General features: G+C 36.2%; 1 protein-coding gene across 1 annotated transcript in view; it reads right to left on the minus strand.

The window, feature by feature from the left end:
* Positions 1-10,074, minus strand: part of RNGTT (RNA guanylyltransferase and 5'-phosphatase) — a 185,898-nt gene that overhangs the window by 126,682 nt on the left and 49,142 nt on the right. The gene's annotated exons all lie outside the window — the stretch shown is intronic.

Here is a 10,074-nt window from a genome sequence, read left to right on the forward strand (position 1 = left end):
GCACTAGGTGGGGGGGCGGTGGTGAGTGGATGCCTGGCGCTCAGTTGCCCTCTGGGCTCAAACCATGAAAACTACTTGTCCCCGTATCTCTCTCCCAGGAGCAACGCTTTGTGCCTCTTGCCCTGACAATTATACTAGCAATAATCTGCCATTCAAAAACGTTCTCGTGAGACATGCTTCATGTTAAGGTATGGAAACATTTACCTTGGGGGAATAAAACATGACATAAAATTTAATACACTCCCTTTGCTTTTATGTAATATTCCATTAAGCCTTCTTTATTTTGGAAAATGTGAAAACCAAACCACCTTCACTGCTATCAAGAGTGCCCCCTGGATTGGGAAAAGGAGGATCTAATTCACGAGATGCAAGGGAAAGGAAGAAATCAATCAGATGTATTTTTCATACAATCTAACCAGCAAGTAAAACAGTCAGCCCTCAAACTAATTGCAATGCTAAAGAACGTTCCCCAACAACAAGCAGCTTATTAGACAAAAAATATAAAGTGAAAAATACAATAATACCAAAGGTATCCTGGTCAACACGTACTAATTATCACTCTTCAGCAATAACCTACTTTTTGTAGGCATCATAGCAAAAGAGAGTTCTAAAAAGAGGGATATAAAAATGCATAAAAATGCCATTTTTCAGTTGCATGTGCACTTTACTGAAGCACAAGGAAAAACACAAATTATCTGTTTGGAAGTTTACAGAATAGATAAGGAGATTTGCAAATTTTGCTGCTCAGACACACGTCAGGTTTTCAATGATGAATAAAAGATAATCAAAAGGGAAGGGGAGTAGGGCAAGAAAGACTTTGAAAAAGACAACTAGCTAAGATGCATTTCTGTCCATCCATCTTCATAGGCCCAAAAGCTTCTGCAGCACCACTCCCTTAGTGTTAAGATTCTCCATTCTTCTCGCCCACCACCCTTTGTTGCCCTCTCTATTCTGTAATGCTGTCCTATTCATATAGCCTAAAGAACACCAAAACACATTACCTGGCCAGACTGCCCCTGCTCTCAATCAACTGAATTATAGAGTGAGGAAGAGAAAGTGATCTTAATACACCTCTCCCAGTGTGACATCAGAAAGCAAAGCAAGACACAATTCAGTAGATGCTCTGTATTTCATCTACCTGACATCTCTGAGCCATGATAGAATGAAGTGATATATACAGATTTTGAGAACATAACACATAGTAAGAGCACTGTTACAAACATATGGGCATTTGTTAGATACGTCTCCATAAGAAATAATAGAAAGGATGTAAGAGTAAACACATGCACGGCATCCTCACTTTCCACAGTACTATTAGTAATGAAAAATATTTTAAATCTGGACTTTGAGGTGGTACCAGTTGAGAAATAACCTCAGAATTAAAAGTAATAGCAGAAGGGTGACTGGCAGCCAGGTGCATTTGTAAACAGAAAAGATCCAATTAAAGACTTGCTCTCTGAATTGTGCCCTCAAAATTTTCACACAACATTTTTAAGATAAGGTTAATAGGCTAATAAATGAGACACAGCATGTACTGTGAGTTTTACATCACTTTAAAATGAGGCTTGTAATAGAAAAGTCTGACACGGTAATATTTTACAGGGATTTAAAACAAAAATTTTTCATGCATGAATTCAATGAGCACATTGGCTGTGGGCAGGATTTATGACCAGCTTATCTGTTTACCATGACAAGTTTTACCTAACAGCTACAGCACTGTTATGCATAATGACAACCAAAGAAATCTGGATCTTGACTTAATTCAATACATAGAGAATTAGGAAATTTAATCAAAAATTTATCTCCTTTCTAAACATTAAAATAATTATTCTTTTACAAGCATTCAGTCTATTCTTACCATTGCAATCTGCTCTTATGAAAACTTGGCTAGAGTTTAAAAATTTAAAGGCCAGGGTTAGAAAGGAAAAGGAAAGTACTATTCATTTTCAGCGTCTTTGCTAAGAATGCATTAATTAGATCCTACGTTATGCCAGTGTTACTTTTTAATACTTAACTGAGGAAAAAAAATAGTTGCTTAACTTTAGCATCTATACATCTACATGTAGCTATTGAATATGATCTAAGAAAAAGCCTCTCAAAACAAGGTTTCTCAGCAAAAGCTGTCACAAAGATGACTGGAGAATCTAGACATGTTCTTATGTGCACTGTTTCTGATGAATAGGGATTTGGATTCACCTGTATTTGCTTCTGGGACTGTTAATTAGTCTATTGTCAGCTTCCTCTGTTACACTAGAAACACCCAGCAAATCTGAACTTTTTATTCACTATTCAAGTGAAAGAAGTAGTGCTATACAGCTACAGTTACTATAATAATGAATTTAACTACATGAAGACACAAATCAGGAAGCTGAAAAGTAACAGGCATTGCAGGGGTTTAGCTCTGTACTCATTAAGACTAAACGCCATAAGGAATGTTGGGTGCCATCAGCTTTTTATGTTCAGAGGAGTATGAAAAAAAAGAGTTTTCATGTGTGTGGACCACGCACATAACCAGTGACATAATGAGGACAAAAAAACCCAATTAGCATATTAGAAGCTAAATAAATACATGCAATTTTAAGAAATACTTTGTCATTTTTCAAAGAGAAAAAATACTCGTCTTGGGAAAAAAAAAATCCATTTAGGTTGTAAGAAAAGATAAACTGTGTTACAATTGATTTCTATTTCTAGAAACATTTCACATGCCAAATGTGACTTGACACAATAACAACATCTTTCCCATACTGGTGCCATCTTCTCCATAGACAAGCAGAAGTGGCATACTAGTTTTCATGCTTCTTGGATCTTCTTTTACCCTCCATAACAAAATTCTGCTGTATGTTGCGATATACTACTCTTTTTTATTCCACCTTAATCCCTCTCTTTTCAATGTAAGGAGCTTTCGTGTCCTCTGCCCTAAGCCCCTAAAGGTACATCAATAGCAGAATATCTGACATTTCACAAAACAGCACTTTCTGAACTTCATAGGTGAGATCCAGGTCTGTGAACTAGAAGACACCCTGGATATATCTACACAGGCCTCATCCATGCCCCTCAAGCCGCCAGCTCTCTGACTATGTTCGTACTCTCGCTCTCCAGAAGAGGATGATGACATCTCAGAACACCTGGTAAGAATGGTCCCTTAGCAATGTTAAACTTTCAACTATTCTTGTGAACTGCTCAAGAGCACTGTAGCCAGCCAATACCAAAAGTGTGCCAGGGAACATTTTAACTATTTAAAAAGAGGGTAAACTTTCAGTAGCAGGATTCTGCCCTTTGCAGAATTTCATTTATTAGTATAAATGTATGCAGATTTTATATACTTTGACTTTCTCTTTCTATAAAGAACCAATTGAAACAGTAAAGAAAAAGCAGAGATTGCTCTGGGTTTCCTCAAAGAGTTGAGGTCGAAAGGCAGACTTACTTCACTAGCGTATAACTTCCTTTCTATGAATTTGATTTTAGCATGTGAGATGAAAGCAATGAGATGGCAGTCATATTTTGAGTTGCTATTAATAATAATCAACACCATGATTCAGACTGAAGAAAATTACAAGAAAACCTTTTTTTAATCTCCTGAAGAATCATTTGTTTTTCCTGACATAGCATCTCTTGTAAAATGATGGGATGCGTTACCACAAGCTTCTAGAAACTAGATGTTACAGAAACGGTTTTTAAAAAAATTAAGTCAGAGGGTTCCATCAGCATCACTGAAGACTGATTTTGCAGCAGCTACAGGTGATAAGCATCAGAATTCAACACAAAATTTATCATGGAAAGAGACAGCCAAGATAAATAGTTTCGATGTTTTCCTTAAGAACTCCAGTAGAGGTCTCTCTCAATACTGAAACTCAATTTATATTTTGCCTTCTTTACAGTTTTGGATCTTTGTTTTTTAGGCTGAAGCTTTAAGTACACAGCTTTAAGAACAAACATACCCTCTCATAATTTCTCCTCATAAAAGGCAACAGCACTCATGGTATTTAGTTAAATTAGACACAGAGAAGCCAGTCTAAGCATTTGGGGTATCAGGCTTCAGTCCTACATGTCCCCTTCTTTAAAGCCAGAGAAATATGGCATAGAACAGAGTTAAGGTTGCCCTGTCTCAGCTGCTACACTTCCAAACACGCATCATAATACTAATCTAAAAGCAAGATACTGAAGAACTAAAATAAATACAAGAATGGAGTACACTGCAATTTTGAAGCACATTAATGGCCAAATATACTGAGAATAGTTCAAAGTGATATTACAAGTAAATGCTATTTGGAAATTTTTAGTTATATAACATTATTTTGCTATGATCTAAAATTTAATACCATTATTTTTCTGTATACATGTTGACAGTTTTCAATGACTATTTACAGTCATCCTGAAGGGCACAAGTTGACATATATCTTACTATAAATACACGGTGCATTCTGACAAACTATATATTACCTGATTTTAGTACTAACTTCTGTATTTTGTTAGTGCTGGTCATCCTAACACACAAATTCTCACCAGTATTGACAGCGCACATAAGTCTTTGGGACTTAATACATAATCTGTCAATGCAGTATTTCAGAAGAAATATTCTGACCAAAACCAGAAAACTTTCTAACATTTAGCTAGCAAAATAGATTGAGCACCCGAGAGTGTCAGCTGAAAATATCTCTAGTTCACTAGACCTGACTAAAACATGAGGTTTGCCTGAACAAGTGTTCACCAACAGGGTTTGTATTCACATTTCCCCAGCTGCAGTGTCACATCTCTAAACAGCAGAGTATGCCGAGTTCACTGTGGAGGATGAGATGGGGGACATGTTAGAAATCTTGCAACTCCCATGATGGACTGTGCGTACAGTAAACTCCACCGTTCACCTTCAGAAGACACAACTACTTTCAAGATCAAAAGAAGCGACGTCGAATTCCAGAGCATCTCATATAGCTTGTCTGTCAGGCTGGTTTGTTTTGGTTTTGGGGGGTTTTGAGTAGGGGGTTGTTTCTTTACGAAGGAGGGGGGGCAGTATGTTTTGTTTTTAAATAGGACTGATGCTTCGTGTAATTATTTGATTTGAAGCTCTGCTAGGGAAATTTACACAAATCTAACACAACTTAAAAGGAACTTCGCCTTTCTTGACAACTACAAGTTTTTAATACATTTACCTCTCTTAGTGATAAAATTCTGTTGATCATTTCTTGCCAAGCCAAACATCCTTGGGTGCCCATTTTTGTACTTAAGCTTCTAAAATTAACCTAAAAAACACTGTGCTTTTTTATCTTTGTAGTAGGACCACTGCTAATGACTTCTTGCAGCTAAAGTCCTGCTTGTACTCATACTGATAACCTTACCTTAAATTGTCCTTGACATTAATATAGTATTACTTCGTAACTAACTCCTCTGTCTCATTCCCAGTTCATTTAAAAAAACAAACAAAAAAAACCCCAAACAATCTTTAAAGTTTTTACAGCCTTGTTCAAAAGCAGATTGTTCCTAAACCTTAACAATCCTCTGGAAACCCTCTGATTGTTTTTCCTGTTTGCCAAGTGGGATTCTTCATGATAAGTCTGGACACTTCGCTACAGATGAGGGTTTCCTACACTTTCACCCAAAAAATATTTCATCAAAATAATTATGACTTTCAAAAAGTGTTATTTTGCTTGGACCAGCATGTGCATATTCCAAAACTGAGGAAAAAAAGCTGTACACTACTTAATTTTTTCAAAGGGAGAGTAACAGCAAAGAATAACAGCAGAGAGTAACAGCAAATGGCACATTAGACACAAAGCGAGAACAGAGATGAGGAAAGACATGAAGGTAAATAAACACAGAGTCACAGATGGAGGAACAGGTAAGAAAATGTAAAGGAAAAATTAAAAAGCAGGAGTGGTTATAGAAGATGATATTTTTCAGGAGTCTACAAGGAATTTTTGCTTACTGAAAAGTCCTAATCATAGGAGGGATCCAAGAAACTAACACTTACTTTTCAGAAAGGGTTAAAGAAAAGATCATCAAGATGCAGAATTAGTGAGTTAACAAAAAGCTTCTATTCCTAACCTAACAAGTATTCTGCACAAGCTATTACTTTTAAAAGCAGCTGTCCCAAGTCACACTATGACTACGCTTGTAAGAATACCCAAGTAATTTTTCATGACTAGTCCCATGTCTACATTTGCAATTTCCACTTATGCTGAGTGGCCTACTCGAGCTGCGTAGCACCTTAATCAAGTCTGGAAGAGTCAACCATAATTTATGAAGTATGACATGCACTGTGGTTTACTGCTTGTCCTGTTAGGAGCACTGAAACACTAAATTTGTTTTTCCAGAAGCATTAACAGATACTAGAGTGTTTTTCCATGTGCTGTTTAGTCACATGTCTAGTGATTAAATCTGACACACTGTTGTGGTTTAACTACAACAGGTAGCTAAGCCTCACACAAACACTCACTCCCCCTAGAATGGGATGAGGAAGGGAATGGGGAAAGTGTAAAAGTGAGAAAATTCATGGGTTGAGATAAAGACAGTTTCATAGGTAAAGCAAAAGATGTGCACGCAAGCAAAGCAAAGTAAGGACTTTATTCACTGCTTCCCATCAGCAGGCAGGTATCCAGCCACCTCCAGGAAAGCAGGGCTCCATCACTCACAATGGCTACTTGGGAAGAAAAGTGCCGTAACTCCAAATGTCTCCCCTTCCTCCTCCTTCCCCCAGCTTTATATGCTGCACATGACACCATGTGGTTTGGGATATCTCTTGGGTCAGTTGGGATCAGCTGTCCCAGCTGTGTCCCCTCCCACCTTCTGGTGCACCCCCAACCCACTCGCTGGTGGGGTGGAGTGAGAAGCAGAAAAGGCCTTGACTCTGTGTAAGCACTGCTCGGCAATAACGAAAATGTATCATCAACACTCTTCCGGTCACAAATCCAAAACACAGCACCTATGAGTTACTATGAAGAAAAGGAACTCTATGCCAACCAAAATCAGTACACAATTTCTGTTCTCACAAAATTATTTTAAATATTGTTTTAAAAAGACATATATGTTTAAATTGATCCTTTTTGGAAAACATTTTATCTTCCTTAGACATAACAGAAATCACTAGAAGATTTCTTTCATAATAAGGGCTAACAAGTGTAACACATTGTCAAGGTTAGTTCTTCAAATAAGCTTCAGCAGGCAACTGCCTTAAGACCCCTGACTAACTTCAAAAATCATAATATACATGTAATTTGGGACAAAAAAAAATTTAAAAAAATCTATAAAAGATAACATACAAGAGCCCTATGGTGACACTCAAACCTTTACCTATTTGAAAACTGCTTTAAACAAAAAAAGTTTCTCCTTTTATGTACTGTTTAACAGCTCTTTCTTGTGACCAGAAAGACTATACTCCTAGCTGTCAACAAAGGCTTCTCCTTTTCCACAACTTTCACAACGTATTTCTTTATTACATATTTGGCCTACAACCAGTGTAAACAGGAGAGCCTGCTGTTGAGGGCTTAACAGAGGACCAGTTGCCTTGTTTCAAAGAGAATTTTGAGTAAGAGGTGATGAAGCAGCCTAACATGGAACACTGTAATGCTCTGGTAACAAATATACCACTTCAAGGTGAACTTCTCCATCCCCTCTTAATTTCACTGCCTAAATAGTTCAAACAGGCTCTAGAAATCAGAAATTTTCCAACAGTGTTTAGCAAACTGTTTCAAACCACCATCTTTTATTGTGCAGATGGAAATAAACCAACGTCTGTTGTAAGACTGGTTTCAATCTTAATTTGGATGCATTGCTTGTTATTGAGTTACAAAATACCCAAATGCTTTTGGTGTTTAAATTTACTCTGAAGGTCTTATACAAATAAGATTAAAATAGAAATGAGAATCAATAACTAATGACAAAAGCAATAAAACTGAAAGTACTTACATTAAACTTAATAATGTCATATATCAAGTACCGAGGGACAACCTGTCCATTAACCTTGTCGATGATCATTTCCTTAAAAGAAAAGAGATGACATTTACATTTATTTCATTAATATAGAAGAATTTCAACACATTTGTACTTAGTGCACGTACCTGTAAGCGTGATCCAATCAAACACTGGCCACATCTTTCTTATAAAAAAGTTTTTACAATAGGTCAAGATCATAAAAATATTATTATAGTCTCAAATATCTCTCATGAAGCATTCAGTAAGAAGCCAGGAAACTGTGCTAAGGCTCCACATTCTGATCTGCAATATTTATACATTAGTTTCCCCACAGCTTTAGAAATCACTGCCTTTCTCGAGTGAACAATGAGTTTTTAGAAACCTCAGTAAGAACTGCAAGCCTAAGTCAACCAAGCACATTTGGAAATCTCATATACAATAAGAATTACAACAGCAAGGAAGTAAAGAACAAGCATTAACATCCATTTTCTATGATCATGTTGGATCTTTTCACATTAACAGCATCCTAGGCAGCAGTGACAACTGCAATTTACTTGAATGTTGCATTGTGACTGAACGGTAGGGTTCCTTCAATTGGAAATATCACAGACACTCCCTGTATGACATGAAATTAGTTAACATTCAATATATACTGGTAAACCATATTGAATGGTATGTCAGCTTGAAGAAAGACTCTTAACAATCAACATCCAGACACAAAAGTGTTTCCTGAATTTAATGCTACATATAAAAATATATACATTTTACATGCTGGTCCTGTGATGTGAATTAGATATAGTTTATTAGTTCTATAAACTAATATAGAATATTTTGTTTCATATAAATTAGTCATGATTGAAAATGGTAACAATTAACCAATTGGTAGATCTTTTTCAGAGCAAACTTTGAAACATTCACTTCTCTAAATGCAATCTTCTCCCTCCCACTCAATTCTTGGCTAGTAAGTTAGTTGTATCAGCTAAGGATTTTTTGCTGCCAATATCAAGTTAAAATTCCAAATTCACGCATATGAGATAAAACACTTGGAAAAGGTGAGAATATTTCACTGTTAACATGATGAAAACAAAGCTATGAGCTCAAAAGTTACTCGAAAAGAGAACTTTACATCAATTCAAATTAATTTTGTTAAGTTTGTTTCTTGCTAGGTCAGTAGCATTTTTATGTTTTACAACCATTTAACTTCTCTTAGAATCCATAACTTCTTCAGAGTACCAAACAAGAGTCTCAATGTAAGATTGACTTTCAGTCTGTGCACATACCAAGCTTCTTGAATTGCACCTAGTATTTAATTGCATTTGGCTTTGAAAAATAATCAAGCAGTTATAAAAACATAAGTTTGTTTTAAAGCAAACACAAAGCTCGAAGCACTGAAAACTAAACTACAAGAAATGAACCTGTTCGCAAAAAACACTGGGAATTTCAGGTTGCCTACTTAATGTTTTGGAATCTCATCTTCTGTGAACCCAATACTGAGGAGGAGATTGGGCTTTCACAGTCAAATGCAGCATCCACAGATGTTGGGAATGACTACCTGAAGCGACCTTACACATCATTTAAAAAAAAAAATAAATAAAAATTAATTCAATGAGTGAAAAACACTCCTTTGTAACATTACAGTATCTTATTCTTAAGTCTAAAATTAATGAGTCACAGGTACTATCAAATAACATTTGCAAAAAGTCTACATAGAAGTGATGTAATAAAATGCTGTTCTGTTACTTTCCAGTATTTAGCTAAGGTACAGGTAAACTATCAAAGGAACAGCAGATGCAACACTGAAGTGCCTTCTTTGACAATAAATTTTATAACTAACTGCAAGAACAGATGGAGTAGGTATACCCTAAGAGAGAAAGAAGGCATGATGTTCAGACTTGGAAGATTGTGTACAGATATAATGTGATTCCTTGTGATCTTTGGCTGGAAATCTTTTGCATGCAGTTCTAAGACTTACTATTGTACCTGTTAGTTAGAATTTATGGTATAAACATCTAACAGTGACAAATACTAAAAGGAGGAAGAGCAAAATCATGGAAGAAGAGTTAGTGCTGTGGGTTGCAAAAGAAAGTATCCTACTGCTAGTGGTTGGTGGGTTATTCAGCTACCAACTCTTAAGTCAATTTCCCTAGATTTTGTTTTGAGTGAAAAATC

This window comes from Athene cunicularia, assembly GCF_003259725.1.
Source record: "Athene cunicularia isolate RWA chromosome 3 unlocalized genomic scaffold, athCun1 chr3_part1, whole genome shotgun sequence".
Lineage (NCBI taxonomy): Eukaryota > Metazoa > Chordata > Aves > Strigiformes > Strigidae > Athene > Athene cunicularia.